The 10,089-nt window shown below is 37.1% G+C and overlaps 1 protein-coding gene across 10 annotated transcripts in view; it reads left to right on the top strand.

Moving 5' to 3' along the window:
• The window catches only part of RAD51B (RAD51 paralog B), a 345,984-nt gene that overhangs the window by 162,755 nt on the left and 173,140 nt on the right, over window positions 1–10,089 (top strand). Inside the window, exon 9 of one of the 10 annotated variants that reach the window (XR_004159916.1) lies at window positions 9,899–10,032. The exons of 8 other annotated variants lie outside the window; for them this stretch is intronic. The gene's annotated coding sequence lies outside the window, so the exon portion shown is untranslated. Of the gene's footprint in view, window positions 1–1,396; window positions 1,858–9,898; window positions 10,033–10,089 lie in introns of those variants that run through there. One more of the 10 variants, XM_031553574.1, reaches the window with a different exon arrangement.

Here is a 10,089-nt window from a genome sequence, read left to right as displayed (position 1 = left end):
AAGGAAAAAAAAAAAAAAAGCAACTAATAAATGTGGTGTCTTTACACAATAAATAAATAAATTCTTGTGTTCTTCTTAAAATATCTGATTTCATCCTTTTTTTTTTTTTACTTTCCTTTCTTAACAGTTAATTTTAATTTCTTTTTCTCTATGGTAGATTTTCAACTTCTTATCAAATTTCATTCTTTGTTGGTTTTGCTTAGCAAACCAGTGGACTGAATTTTGTCATCTGCTACTAAGGAAGAACTGTAAATTATGCAGGTTGGGTCTTAATTAAAATTACTCATAATCAATCTGAATCCAGAATTACATTTTATGTGGTTGAAGTTTTTGGCTCTAAGATTCTCTGCAAATCCATATTGCGTAGGAGTTGGCTGCTGTTCTTTTTAAAAAAAACACATTGTCAGTTATATGTATGTAAATTCCCATATTCTAACAGATCTATCCAATGAGATTCATTCTGTGCCTAAAATACCTCTTATCCTGCATCTGCATTAGTATTTGGATTGACATCACTAACATGGTTTTCAAGTAAAGCAATTGAGGACTCAATCTCATCCAACCCATGTAATTAGTATGATTTTGAAATTATTATGGTTTCAGCCCAAGATTTGATTATTGTTCTTTTGCATCAGTATTTAAGGTGGGAGAAATTCACCTGCAATTCGCTGTAGTGACTTTAGATGTATTTCAAGCAAATAAATAGGTTACCGTGTCTGTAAAGCAGTGGATTTTCATCAGGCTTCAACATGATAAAGCATTTCTTGTTTTAATTATGCTGAAAATTTTTGCAACAACAGTAATTTCCATGAAGAAAAGTTTGATCAAGTGACATGTTTTGTGGAGTTATGTTTAGCCTGATAAAATATGTCTTGAAGATGAGAGGAAACTAGACTGAGGTTCTTGGTCAGAACTAGAAGTGTTACACCAATTAACATCTGGGTTATTCTCTCTCTCTCTCTCTCTCTCTCCCCCTCACCCCCCCTGCTTCCTCCCGCTCAAAAAAATGTTATTTTGTGAGGTCTTTGTTTTGCTATATTTTTGAAGAATATAGTGAAAATAAAATTGTTTACCTGACAGCCTTGCTTCTTACCTCTATGTGAAATTATGTGGTGTTTGTCCTGCATTTTGCACAGATATCTGTGGTAGTGCTATACTATATTATCATCTCTCTTATTAACAATTGCCTGCTGGTGGTAGCCTTGCGCATAGCTATGAGCAAGCTCTGCACTCAATAGTGCTATTGAAAACGTTTGAGAGCTTACTACCCAGTTTTGGCAGTTTAATTACTAATGATGTGTTACTGCTTCTAAATTAATAGCTGTTTCTGGTTATGATAAAGTTGCTTTAAACCTGCAAGCTTTTTTAAACTGAATTTGTTGCTTCCTCTTTGCAGTGTGGTTTCCTCCTTTGGCACCTTTAGAATGTTGTGGTCCCGGGTGTTGCTGAGGTGGCATGTCATATTTACACTCTATTGGAAAAGACTGCGTCATGGGCACTTGAAATTGTGGAGTTTTCTTCGTTCAGATACTCAGAGTTGACTTCCTGTAACCACATGATTACTTATTTTGAATGCTAAAATGTTTTTCTGTATTGTTGTATTTAACTTCATATCTATACCTATCATCTTTTTAATGATAACACTGTGCTGCCTGTTATAAAGTGAACGGAATGATTATTAATGCCTCCCTGGTAGTGTGGATAGTTGAGTTCAAAAGGAATCCTCTTACTTGTCTCCATTACTTCTGCTTCCTTTTCAGTCTCCTCTCCAGCTTCATGACCATGATTCCATATTGATTTAATTATTGAAGCCTTTGAAGGAATAAAGCAACATCTAAAATATCAGCCCTTGTCTGTACAAAAAAAAAAAGACTGCAAATTCCTTTTTACCTTTTGCTATTGTAGCATCTTCCAGTGCTTTGGTGGTGTTCCATTTAAACTCTGTAGGCCAGGGTCTTGCATGTTCCCTTTCTAAGATTTTATTGCCCTTAACATTTTGGTCCTATTTACATAATAAAGCAAATGATGATGATTTTGTTCACCCATTTTATCATCTTTTGTCTTGACCATGTAGTGGCAGCAAACAGGATATTCACATGATGATCTTCCTTTGCTCTATCTCTGATGATATTAGAGAAGCCTGTGCAAGCAAGTTCTGCAATCAGAACAGTTCTAACAGAACACGTAGTCCAGGAAACAAAACTTGGAATGTTTGTCTGAATGTTATAATCCATTAGCCACTAAGTATGCTCCTGCCAAGTTTTTCTGCCATCTCCCAAATCTCTGCAAATGAAATGAATAAGGCAGCCGCATGTTAGATGTGTTTAGCTGGAGGACTCTTTGTCAGTTTCTTATCTGAGGGAACTACAGAGCCAGTCAGCATATAGAAAGTGTCATTTATTGCTTATCTTCAAAGTTTTTAGCAGATCTTCTACTTTTTATTCATCATTTTCTGTATATCTTCTTCACTGTTGTGCTGCATTTGTTACATCTGTTTATTAACCCATACACAAAGTTATACATTTTGATGATTCTCTAATATGTATTTTATCTATTAACCCAGGCCTTATGTGAAAGAAAGAATTTAATTCTTTTAATCTCCAATTCCTTAATCATAAATTATCGTAGTCTACTGCTGTTAAATGTGCTGGTGGTTTGAAGATTATCTTCTCTACCAACTCGGGTGAACAAATACTTCTTAAATTTTTAGAAGAAAAATTGTTCTGCCTAAAGGTGAAAGATCAAGAATACTGTCTCTGGAACCCTCTGTCTGATGTGCGATTGTTGAACTTGAAAAAAATCTGCTTTTCCCCAAATTCTGAACTCAGCAGATAGGATAATTCTGTCCTTGAAATAAGCAATGTATTTTTAAATGGAAAAACTGCTTTTATTGGTATGCCTTAACTAGTGATTAATAGCATACATACAGACCTAGGACATCCTGAATTTTGGCCTAATGAGAACTCTGCCCTGCCAAATCTCTTGCAGTACATATCCTCTCATAACTCATAGTCTACTTTTCTCCTCTCTTATTAATCCCAGGATAACATTAAACTACCAGTAAGTCATAGCCCTCAAATGTTGACATTCCTTGAAAAAGTAACTGGATATAACGCCAGTGACAATCTTACTGTAACTAACCAGATGTAACCAAGGTGTGTTTTAAAAGTGTTTTAAATACCACCTCGTGGTCAACATTAATGTTTTCCTGACACCTAATATAGCCTAGATGAAAAGAATCTTGTTCTTTCAGGGTATTGACACAAAAAAACTATGCCTTGCACTTCCATCTGTAGTTAGGAAAATATTTGCTGAAAGCAGACAGTACTTCATAGATTTTAGCATTACTGTAAGACATCAAGCTGAAAGCTATGTAAACCATAGTTGTCTTTTTCTTCTAATTGGACCACTAAACACAAGAGCTAGTAGCAGAAGCTGTTTTACTGATTTCTCGTTGTGTTTCAGCTTTGATCTGGAGACTTCACTACCAACCTCAATCAGAAGGGAAGCTCAGGTTCCCATTCCATCTTTTGTTGGATTTTTAAAGCTGTTGGAAAAGCTGTTGGTGATGTAGATTGCAGCAGTGAAAGCACTGTCTCCTTGCATAGCCTATGAGCTGTAGTACAGCAAAATTCTGGGTTCAAAACTCCATGTTAACTACTGCTGTTAAGCCTAATTTTGTTCAGTTTTAATGCACCTGGGCAGAAAATACTTCAAGAAAGATACAGCCAAAAACTGACAGGTCTGATTTTCTGACCATCTCTTACTAACGTTTCCCAATTGTTGTCCTGGGTTTAAGGCCTTCTGTATGATACATGCATGTATGTAAGTGGATATGTTTATACGAGGCTGTTTCATTTCTTCTACTTGTAGTAATTTCCTTGTTAGTTAAGAAGGAATGTGTATGTAAACAATGGCTTTTGCTCCTTATCCAGATTTCTCCTGGTAGTCCTACTGATAGGGTAATCCAGTGTCTGTGAAGTTTGTCTGTGGCAATGCCAGAGAGTCTGATTCAAGCTGCTCTCTGAATAAATCTTGCAGGGCGTAAGTCACTGATAAGGGGGAATCGTGATGTTTGCACTTTTATGCTTGCAAATGTAGTTTTTAAAGCGTATTTGTCCTTTGGCCTTTACAAATAAATATCTCATGTACCAGAGATGGATATGTTTCCCAAGCAATTTCCAATATGGGGACTGGGATTTAAGGGTTTCTCCTTTTTCTCTCAACAAAATACTTGTGCACAGCTTTTATAGGACATCCTCATGGCTTAATGGATTATTCCATTTATCTCCTTGTCTGGTTTGTGGCTCTTTCTTAAGGATTAGACATACATCTGTATAGTTCTACTACATCCAAATAGTGGCGATGTGAATGAGAGGAAAGAATGCAAGTTTGTGCATACAACATAAGAAACTGACTTAAACGGTGCTTTGGAGATTATTCTGAGGTGGGAAAGTAGTTGAAATTTCCTCAGCAGAAACAGTCTTTGCTCATCAGCTTTGGCAAAGAGCCTCTTAATGTGATCCTAATACCTTTTATCAGAATTGCCAAGGAGAAAAGAAAAGGAATGCTATTTACCAGTCTTGGGTACAGTAATAAACTTCTGTTGGAGTTTGTCTGATCCTTGGACTTTGAGGAGGATATGAAAATACAGGAGGAGAGCTCAGAAGGGGATCACAAAAAACAATCCATGTCATAGCAAGGCTTTCCAGTGCAAGGCTTCAGGAGTTTGGTGAGAATGAGAGACTGTAGAGGTCTTTATGCTTGGGATTGCTATTTGGTAATTCAGTCTTCTCAGCTGTGTGTCTATTAATGTGAGGTGAGTTGAAGAAGAAATGGTGAGCTTCCACCTTAGAAGACAGAGCTTACTAGCGGTATGGTTGACTGCACTGTAGGGCGGCTCCTGTGGGAAGCTATTACACTAGCTATTGCTTCACGTATTTAAGACCACATTAAACATCTGTATAAAAACAGTCCTTAACCCAGCTTTTTGCAGTGCAGACCAGTGTAAATGTTCACAGGAAACTCTTTTGGCTGTACATACTGCCTTGATTTTACAGTAAGGAAAAATGAGATTGGAAAATGAAAGGCTGACTAAATGTGGTCCGTTTGATACATCTCCTAGGTGAAGGCACAAAAGTTTTCTTGAACTGTAATCATTTGGTTTTGGCAGAGCCTTGTCAGAACCTGGCAAAGAAGTTTATCTGTGGAAGAAATTAAGATCTGAAGTCATATTGAGGCATGAAACAAAGTGCATACTTAAAACTCTGCACTTCTCTAACAATATTTATATGAGATTTTCTAAAACTTTTCCAAGGAAAACTTTTATTTTGCTTTTGCAGGCTACGTGTTTTAGGAACAACTTATGCATCTTCTCATATAGCATATATATATATACTGCTCATCTCTGCGTGCAGTGACATTAAGCTTGGTGAGGTGCACAAACCAGCCTTGTATATCTGTGCTTTCTTTTGAAATGTGTCCTGACTAAGCTTTTGGGATTTTGAGAAGAGGAATGCATGGATGCAAATTATAGTTTCCAGTCATATGAATCAGAATTCTCGTAGTGACATTTTTTGAATTGTGTCATGGAAGAGCTTAACTTCTTTTTTAGTGACTCTACAGGCAGAAGTTTTTATAGCCTCTCACTGTATACAGCTTTTCCTGGACACATGCTGCTCAATCCTTTGTGTTTTTAGTGGAGATCAAAACCATAGGAAAGCTCCTTTGAGCTGTGGCCAGTAATATTTACCAAGAGAGAAAAAAAATTATTCACTCAGACACTGGATTGCCAGATAGCTCAGGAAGATCTGCATGTTTTCCTGTGTGCTGAATACGGAGGGCTCAGATGAAGAATATGAGTGAGATTTGAAAACTTGGATATGAAAGATATGGATTAAGGTGTGACTGCTGTCCCTGTTCTCATGGGACTATTTGAATTATTAAGCTGATAGCTGTCATTGTCATTGTTCAGGTTGTTTACTTATCATCTATAGACATCAAAAATAGACCCAAAATCATACCTGCCTCCAGCCAAGTGGGATTTCTGAATTGTGCTGAGACCATCAACAACTTCCATAGCAAGCAGTAAATGCTGTTGCCCTGGTTTGGTGGTCTTAGATCTCTGGCGCAAAAAGTACTGAGGCAGTGCAGAACAAGGTCCTGATGAGACTAGCCACGTATACAAACTGTGATCTTATTCCTTTCTGGTTATATAACTCTCAATTTGCTGTAAAAAGTGTTTTTGAGGAATGTCCCTTCTTCTGCTATGGCTTATGAACACAGGCAATTTTTAATAGTCCCCTTACCTTGAGGAGGAGAATTGAGATGCTGAACGCAGAATTGCACTGACTCCAAAATCTGTAAATGCTGATGAAAAACTCTGAGCGGAAGAACATAGCCCAAATGCACGTGTATCTTTCAAAGCAGATAAACTTTGTTTTACTCCTATAAAAACACACGTCATGATACAGTTCATAAATTTATTCCTTGAACTCTCCATTTAGGAGTCGGCTTGGTATATCTGAAATTAGAATGTTGACTTCTAGTTGGAAACATTTGACAGACTTTGGAGGTGTGTAATAGGAATCTTCTCCCATATTATGTCTTGTCACATGAAGATATTGAAGTTTTATATATGGAACCAGTATTAAAGCAATGGAATTGATCCTTAAATCTTGCTTGCCAGCTAAAGAACTAGTCAGCTACTTGTCAGTCGGGAGCTCATATAGAGACTTTTGCTAAGACTACTTACAGAAGCAAAAATTTTTCAGTCAGAAGATGGCAAGCATAAACCACAGAAGAGGACATCCTCTGGATTTATCTTTCCTTTGGGTGACCAAATTTCATGTGTGTCAGATTAACGAGATAGAACCTAAGGAAATGCACAAAAGGAAAGAGGAAACTTTGGAAGCTGCTTCACTCAGTTCATCTTTCAGAACGTCCAGAACAGTTCCTTATGATACAGAAGTGTTCATACAGTGACTTGTATAAGAATAGCTAGCTATCTGAATGAGGTGGGTTTTTTTGATTGTTTGTTCGTGTTTAATTTTCTGAATCAAACTTAATACCACTTACAATTTGTTCACCTTCAAAATGTTCTGTTCAGTGTATGGGGTTGTGTATAGGATGGGAAGAGGAAAATATCATTCATTGAACATTATGGTATTGTGTGTTTTTTGTTCAATAAGTACCTTATAATAAAAGACATAAAGTTTATTCAGCAGGAGAAAGTAAAGGATCATGGATGAGAAGAGATGAAGGGATCCTCTTCTGTTAACAGGAATAGGCTGTAGCACTTATTTCCCATCATGCCTGAGCTCTGCTATGTTTGGAAGCGGAATTCAGATTAAAAATGACCTTTTTTATGACTTTATGCCTTCAGAAGGAAGAAGTTATCAGACTTGCAAATGACACGTTCTTGCTACAGTTGGCAAGAAGACAGGAGAGTCAGCAAACCATGGCTATTGCTTGTGTCTAATTCTGAATTAGCATCTCATTTTTTGATTTGGTTTCCTGTTATGTCAAAACTCTCTTGTGCAACTTCAGTTCCTCTAGAAATAACTGTCTCTCCTGAATATCTCATGGTGAAGTGGTGGTTTTAACTTCCTTTTGACTGAGTTCCAACTTAAGTGATAATGGATCTTTCTTTTCTCTCTGGCTGCTGCTCTTCCTGCTCATTTTCATAATCTTTTATTACTGAAGCTGCAGAAATTAGGTTTATTTCCCAGTACGTGGAATGGTGCCTTCAGATGTCAAGGAAGATACTTTGAAATGTTCACTTACTTGATAGGACCTCAGGAAGCCTGAAAAAGCAGGTGTGAGAGAGAGTGCCTGCACCTAACACATGGAATTCCAGTTCCTTTCACCTTTGATGCCTTGCTTTTAGCCTTGTTGAGTGATGTTCATATCACTGGATCAAGGTCATACCAAATTGTCTTAATTCTGCCACCCAGGGATCAACAGATACTTACCACGGCAGTGCTACAGACTACAATCAGTGCAAGTGCTTTCTAGTCCTATTATTTTAATCCTTTTTGCATACAAATGTTACCTTATACAAACATGACCCCTTTTTTCCTGGATTTGGTATTTTCATCTTTTTTCTGACCACTTGTTGTTTGTTTTTTGTATCTTTAAGTGTTCATTACAGAAAATAATTCTAATTTTTTAATTTAAAAACTATCCTTGAAATCATAGGCCTGCAATGGTGGAGGACTTTTTTCTTCTTTACTAGAACAACACAGTCAGTGTGGCCAGTTACACACAGCACCATATCAATAGGTAAATTATCTTCTCTTATGGTACTATTTTAGCACTGAATATTAGCGATGTTTAAAAACAGCTTCTCTTCTGAAAAGACAAACCTACAGAAAGGACTAACCTTTAGAGATCTAAGCTTCAGTTTTGAAAGAAGTCAATATAGTATTGTGAAAAAATGCTGGAAGTTTTAGGAACTTAGGTATGGTATTGAGTTTTTCTGAGAGGTGATTAAGTCAAAGCTCCAAATAATAATGGCTGCGATATAATGTTTTCATAGGTGTATTTGTCGGAGCGACAGAATGTCGGAAGGTAAATTAGAGTTCATAAATACAGGTTTTGCTAGCACTGGCACTGTATTTCTCTATAAAAATTCTCTCTGACTCTGCTTGGCATCTCATTGAATACAAAGTCAGGCCTGATATTGTGTTAATCTTGAGAAATAAAAAAGTAAATATTCCTTCATACTGGAGTTATGATACACGATATTTTTTTCTTTTTTCCTTGCGGTTTAAGAATTTCAAATTAGCTAATAAAGTTCTAGAATCCATCTTCTGAAAATATGGAAGATAATTTTAAATTTATCTGGCAGTCAGATGCTGGTATGACTCTGGTGCTGCTTGCAATTAGCCCGTGATGATTGTAGTTTCTGCATTCTAGCCAGGGTCACTTTGCGAAGCAGAGCCCATCTCAAAAAGTTAGTAAGTTATTTCTGAAATATACATGGTCTTCTGAGCATGAAGGGCAGAAAAGTCAGAGGAAAAGAATATATATATTGTGAACTGGAAAGAAATCAGTGCCTTTGAAATTGTATCCCTTGCTTTGCCCTAACTCTGGCTGCAGCTTTTAGCTTCCACCACATGTTTACATTGGAATCTCTCTTTGTGCATATAGAGTTTGTTCTCTTATGAAATTATGTCTCAGGGGAAGGATAATTTAAAGCCATTTCCATTTGTTATGTCTGGACCGAACTAGGCTATTAGAGGCAGTTAATGCTGGATAAACTCAAAACCTACAACTACCTTAATGTATGGATTACAGAATCTGTCCAACAAATTGCACGCTGATATTACTAGCATAAGGAATTATGCACACTTTCAACTTGTAGCTGGTGCTTGGGTCATTTTATATTGTAGCCCACATCAGGGATGTGCTGCTAGTGACTGATGGGCATCTGACTTCACTTTAGGAAGACTGAGTTTATAAAGGTTAAGTCTGATGATAGCCAATGTAATTCTAGGTTTCTCGGTTAGGAGCTCTTGCTGGACAGCCTTTGAGAAAACTTGGAGTAAGTTTTCTGTAATTCTAGACCTAGCATAATCGTATTTTGTCTTTTTCTTTTTTTTTTTTTAAAAGGGCTAATTATAAGCTCACGCACAGCTGTAAGCATGGGACAAGTTGTAAGCTGTAAGCTGTGCTTTGAGTGTAACCACAGACAGCACTGGAAGCACACTGCTAAGCTGAAGCTTTTCTTTCCTCTTGTCTTTGGCATAAGAATGATATTGTAACACTGTAACATTCACTTATTTTAGCAATGCCTTACCATTCCTTTGTTGCTTCAGACAATAGCTTAACGAATGGCATGGCTAGGAGCCAAAAAATCACCACATTCTCTTCATTCACTCTGCTCCTATTGTAGTGGTAAGCCTGATTGACTGCATTGATACTGGGATCCAAGACCCAGAGGCTACTGGTGCCTAGTTTGAGAGACCCTCATTCCTGCCTATGAGTGTGTATTCCTAGCCAACTGTAGCAATATTCTTATCAAAACTGGTAAGTTCAGACACCAGTTATCTGCTGTTTATAATTAGAAGATCTGTTCAGAAGACT

Source organism: Meleagris gallopavo, chromosome 5 (genome assembly GCF_000146605.3).
Source record: "Meleagris gallopavo isolate NT-WF06-2002-E0010 breed Aviagen turkey brand Nicholas breeding stock chromosome 5, Turkey_5.1, whole genome shotgun sequence".
In the NCBI taxonomy this organism is placed as follows: Eukaryota; Metazoa; Chordata; class Aves; order Galliformes; family Phasianidae; genus Meleagris; species Meleagris gallopavo.
This window is presented reverse-complemented; position numbering and strand designations above follow the sequence as displayed.